The sequence below is a fragment of the Elephantulus edwardii genome, unplaced genomic scaffold, assembly GCF_000299155.1.
Source record: "Elephantulus edwardii isolate Elephantulus edwardi_28Jun2011 unplaced genomic scaffold, EleEdw1.0 scaffold00342, whole genome shotgun sequence".
In the NCBI taxonomy this organism is placed as follows: Eukaryota; Metazoa; Chordata; class Mammalia; order Macroscelidea; family Macroscelididae; genus Elephantulus; species Elephantulus edwardii.
Genome location: NW_006400092.1, coordinates 2095440 through 2101764, shown reverse-complemented (window position 1 = coordinate 2101764; position 6325 = coordinate 2095440).

The window sequence follows — 6325 nt, the reverse complement described above, 5'->3', positions numbered from 1 at the left end:
GACTCGACAGCACATGACAACAACAACAATCCCTCCTTTGTAAAATAGATAATAAAGTACATCATAGGGTTTTGAGTAGATTCAAAAGAGACAGTACATGTAGGGCATTTAGAGCAGTGCTTGTCAAATAAAATCTAACACTGCTGACAAGCCAGTTACAATTCATAGCAACTCTCCATTGGTTTCAAAGGCTGGAAATCTTTACAGGAGGGTTTTGTGCATTTTCTCTCTGAGACTTACTGGTGGATTTGAAACATTGATCTTTTCATTACCATTCCAATATACCCTGAGGTCACCAATGCATAAAACATCAGGCAACTGCCCAAGAGGTCACCAGTTTGAATTCTCTCTTTTCTTGAAAAAGATGTATCATCTCCTCGTGTAAATTTTTACAGCCTTGAAAGCTTGCAGAGTCACAAATCAAAATCAACTCCAAAGCAGTGAGAAGAATATAACAAAAACTTAATAAGTGCTATTATTTATTAATCCAGAAATATGTCTCTAATTCTAACCTTTTTCCAGAGCTTCAAAGTTACAAACTTACCTGCTGACTACATGTCATGGGTGCTTGGGAAACATACCAGGGACTTTCCATGTAATTAGAGGAAATACATATATAAATATAGTTGATCAACCTATATGGGCATTGATTATTTGTACATTCCAGATTGACTAAGCAAAAAGAAAAGAAGCAATAAACACATATGTAGTATCCATCATATACCAGATATTGTTTATGTTCTATATATGTGAACTCCTTCCTCTGTATGAGTCTTAGCAAATATTATTAATAGTATGAAGTAAGAAGAGGAACAATAAGTAGAACCATTACCCCCACTTTATGGATGAGAAAACTCAGGCAAGGGAGTTTCAAACTGCTTTATCAAATTCCCAAAGATACCACCAATTGTAGCTCCACATAGTTATAAGTTTTAAGTCATTTTGCCTCCAGAGTTTGAGTTCCTTTGCACATCATTACACTACTTCACTAAAGAGGAAGCAATTATTTTGACAAAAAAAGTGTTTCTTACAACTTTACATATCAAATCTATTTCCCTTCAATTTTTACAGTTAGAAAATATCCCCTGGAGGAAACAGGCCATAAATCCCTTCCTATCAGTTCAACCCAACTTCCCACCAGTTAACACTTTCAACATACTTAAAACCAGCACCCTAATGGTAATGTGTCTTCTGACCTGAGAACTGCAGACTTCTAAGCCTTCTTAATGAAGGATCAATTCCCCACTTTGAAGTAAAAATTAGTTTCCTGACTTGAAACAGTCTGTAGAAGCTTGGCCTGCTCTACTGCATTGGCTAATCGCTAAAGTGTAAATAAATCCCAAGACAAAGAGCTAGAGATAAAGGAATAAACATGCTTGAATTGTTCCTTTGTCCCCTGAATGCATGACAAGTAAAATCAGTGTGTGGGGGGTGGGGGGGTGGGGGGGGCGGGGCGGAGGGTATACCTGTATATAGGCCTGAATGATGGATTTTTGACTGGCCAGCAGAAAGCATGTAATATTTTAAGCAATAGCAATATGATAAAACTGAACCAAACCCAACTGCCATCCAACCATTTTTGATCCATGGTGACCATTTCCCTGATTTTTGGGACCGCAGACCTTTAGGCAGGAGATTGTCCCTCTTTCTCCTGTGGAGCTGCTTTTGATCCAGACTGCAGCAACACAATAGCACACTCGTGTTTGTGTAAGGAATGCCCATGTAGATCTGTGACATTTCAATGAAAAATCAATGATTTGTAAACCTTCACTCAAATTTTAGAAAATAACTATTTTTTAAAGCATATTGCTGAAAGAAAGAGTACAATAGCTTGAATAAAATAAAATTACAGGAGAGCTGAGCCATCCTGTGAGACCCAACAGGATTGAAATTATGAGCTCAAATCTCCATTGCTATGTAAGTGGTGTAGTCCATAGGGAGTTATGCTGTTGCCCAAAGGCCATACCAGCAGCTCTACAAGTGAAAGACAGGCAATCTTCTCCTGTGTGACTGACAGCCTCAGAAAAGCGGCTGGAAAGTCGCTGACTTGGTTCTGACTTGATGGCAGTGAGTTTTTCTTTATTTAAGTTATAACCTTGTTTTTCCTGTTTATACAGTATTCAGAAAAATCTTGAATGAACTTTGAAAATATTTCATTAGGAGTAAATAGTCACTGAACTGTTTTTAGTTGATGAAAAAAACAAACCAACCAAGTACGGAACTGGTACTACAAGTAGATGATCAACACAGATTTCTTCTAAATTTATCATCTCCTCATTGACTGATTTTGTGTTCTTATGATTCTTGTTCAACTTCACTGATCATTGTGAAGACCTTTACAAATTTCTGTAGTTCACTGATTTCACTGTACTTTACCCTTGTTGGCTTTATTTCTCATTCAGATCTCTTCTATAAGAGGTATTCAAATTAGAAGAAAAAAGAAACCACATTTCATGGCTCATGGCAGTTTAAAACCCTAGAGGCAGAATTTATTTGATTAACACTCATAGATGGTTATTTGTGCTGTGCAGATTTTATGGTCCAAAGATTAGAACAGCTTGCTATACATTGAGCCAACCAAGCTTCCTACTCCAATGATGTGCAACTTCAAACAAAGTCTGTTCTGAGGTAACCTTCTGTTTACAACTTCTCTTTAAATCTTGGTAATTGCACCTTCCCCTTAAGTCTTATCTCACTTACTTTGGAAACATTGTCAAGAAAGGTCACTCCCTGAAGGACATCATGTTTGGTAAAGTAGAGGGTCAGAGAAAAAGAGGAAGACCTTCAACAAGAAGGATTAACACAATTGCTGCAATAATAGACACAAACACAGCAACAATTATGACCATGCCTGAACCACATTGCTTTGTTCTGTTGGACAACCACAGCCACAATGAGATGAAACCAACTTGACAGCACCGAACAGCAACCATTTGCTTTTCAGACCAAGAAATGAAGACAGCTTCTGATCAGCTACTACCCTGAAAGCATCTTACCATTTCATCTTCGCTCTCTTAAACTCTGCCACCACTTTTCCATTCATCCTCCTCTGATGGTTTGTTGCTGTGATACTGGCAGTTATGTCACTGATTTCAAGTGTGGTCATCAAGAGTGGACAAGTTTTAGCAGAGTTCTCAGGTTAAGACAGACCAAGAAAAAAGGCCTGTATTCTTATTTGCAAAAATTAGCCAGTGAAAACTTTATGTATTGAGTGGCATTTAACTGCCTACAATACTACTCAATTTGATAATAAATTTTTATTACAGTAATATTTTATTTAACTAGCTATGCTGGCCTAGTGGACAGAAAGTTATGCTACCAAGCCAAAGGTGGGTGATTTTAATCTGCGGCCCTTGGCCTGGTTCAAATTGTTTTCCTGTCAAACATTCTTCTAGGTGGTATAGCACTGGTCTGTGCATTGCTGTACAGAGGTAACTTGTGGTTGCTGTGATGCTGAACACTGGGACATTGATGTGCCAAATGTGGTAATGGGCACTCTTGGTGGACAGTGTTGGCTGGAGCTTCCCAACTAAAACAAGCCTGGAAGCAGGAGTGGCATCCACTTCCAAAATGGCTTGCCTCTGGAAACTCTGTGTACGAACAGTGCTCAGGCCTTTCATTCATAGGGTCGCTATGAGTCGTCTATGACTCAACAACACCTAAAAACAACAATAGCAATATTCAGTGTTGAACTCTGCTTTGATCAAATATGAATTTTAACACTTGACTATTTGTCACACTGTCAAAGCTTATTTTAAATGTTCATATATTTGGATGCAGGAGTGGCATCCACTTCCTAAACCGTGTGCCTCCAGAAACTCTATGAATTTTGATAAATGTCAATAGTTGTAGAGGGGCTTCAGGCCTTTTGTTCATAGGCTTGACACAAAGGCAATCAACAACATATAAAGTATGGGGAGCTCTGGTAGCCTAGGGGCAAGAAGTTGCACTGCAATCCCAAAAGCAAGCGATTTGAGGCCACCAGCCACTCCACATGTGCAATCTCCTCTCATGCTATTAACTGCCTCTGAAAACCCACCAGAGGGTCAGCGATAGGTCAGTTTTGACTATGGTACACAACAACAACATGAAGCATAGGAAAAGTAGAGGGTTAGGGAAAGAGCAAGACCCTCAATGAGATGGATTGATGCCGTGACTGTATCAGTGCCCTCAAGTATATTAGAGATGAAGAGGATGATGCAAAATAGTGCAAGGTTTGAATCCACTGTTCATAAGGTCGATATAAGTCATAGTCCACTAGATGGTACCTAACAACAACATATAACATAGATCAACTAATGTTTTAACAATTAGCATACTTTCAAAACACCTTCCTCTTATCCAATGAACATTGTATAGCTCTCATGTAGTCTTATACGTTATTTAATAAAATTTTGTTCATTTGGGGTTTTCTTATTAAAAAAACACAGCACCTTATGGATCACAATAGAATACTGTCAAATCCAATCAATCATTGGAAAAGGACATCATGTTTAATGGGGGAAATGGCCAGCCAGCAGGGGAGGAACCTGCAATGAGATGCAGGTGCGGGGGGAGCTAAAAAAGTGAAAAATAGGGGAGCTCTGGTGGTCTAATGGCAAGAAGCTGCACTGCAATCCCAGAGGCGCACTGTTCAAAACCAGATGCTCTGCCGAGGAAAGAGGGACAATCTCCTCCTGTACCAGTCAGATCTGACTTGATGGTACACACACACAAAATAATAAAATAAAAAAATTTTTTAAAGTGAAAAATAAAACTATAAGTATCAATTGTAACATGCCAGTCTTGTTGAAGATGCTGAAGGATAAGGTAGCGTTTTGTTCTATTGTGTATAAGGTCACCCTGAGTCAGAGATGGCTTACTAACTATCTAAGCCCTGCCCTCATCTTTGTAAACCACCACCACCCACTCCCATTACATTCTTCACAATTCATGGTAACCTTCCATCAGGTTTTCCAAGGCTGTAAATCTACATGGAAGATTGCTTTATCTTTCTCTCACAGATCAGCGGTGGATCCAAGTTACTTTTGTAAAGAATTCCTTTAGTAAACTCCTCAATGTGGTAGTAGTAAGAAACTGCACCACAATCCCAAAGGCACATGGTTCAAATCCACCAACTGCTCCATGAGAGAAAGATGAGCAATCTCATCCTGCGTGATTTACTGTCTCTGAAAACCTACTAGAGGGTGAGCTATGAATTTATTTCAACTTGATGATACGCAACAACAACAGTAACAATGACCATATTAGAAGGTAGGATATTGCCTGTTTCTGCTAGGATTCTGTTATTATGAAATTGTCACAAACTGTTGATTATGACTCACAGTGGCCCTGTGCACAACAAATCTGAATTCTGATCTAACCTGTGCCATCTTCATCATCTCTGCTATACATGAGCCTATCATTACAGTCACTGTATTACTCCATCTTGTTAAGGGTCTTCCCTACCCAGACACCAACCATCTCCCTTTTCTAGGATGATATCTTTTTCCAAAAGACAGCCCCTCCTAACAATATGTACAAAGCACATGAAACCAAGTTCTGCCATCTTTGCCACTAAGAAGTACCCTGGTTTCACCTTCTCCAAGACACATTTGTTTGTTCTTTTGGTAGCCCATGATAAATAAGTACTCTTTTCCAACACCGCAACTCAAAGATGTTTATTCTTTTTCTGTCATCCTTAAGTATTGTCCATCTTTCAGATGTATAGGAAGACATCAAGAAGACTATGACTTGTATCAGGAGTATCTTAGTCTCTAAACTGACATCATTGATCTTTAGCACTTTGGAGAGGTCCTTGACTGCAGATTTTTCCAGTATGGGACATCTTCTTATTTCTTGGCTACAATTACAATGAGTGCTGATTGTGGATCTAAGTAAATTAAATCCATGGTAATTTCAGTTTCCTCTCTATTTATCATGATACTATCATTAGTGGACAGACTTTAAAGGGAGAGAAAAAGCTTCCCTGCAGCTTCAGTTTCTAACCCTAAAAGTCTCAGACTTCTCTTCCTGCCCTACAGACACATAAGCTAACCCCTTGTTCTATATCTACTACTGGTTCTGTTTCTCTGGGTGAGTCCTGTAAAATAAATGTAGACAACATAATGATTGCCAATTCCAACCTGCACTAACTCCACAAAGGGGAATTCTCCCCAGCAATACAAAATCAAGTCCCATAAGGTCAAATACAGTATTCCACACTCCCAAATTTAAATATACTAATTCCAACATGGTCCTGGAGAGGGTTAAACAGGGTGGCTCCTTGGAGGCAAGGATTCTGAGGCTCCATCTAACTTACTTTGGACATGTTGTGAGGAGAGAC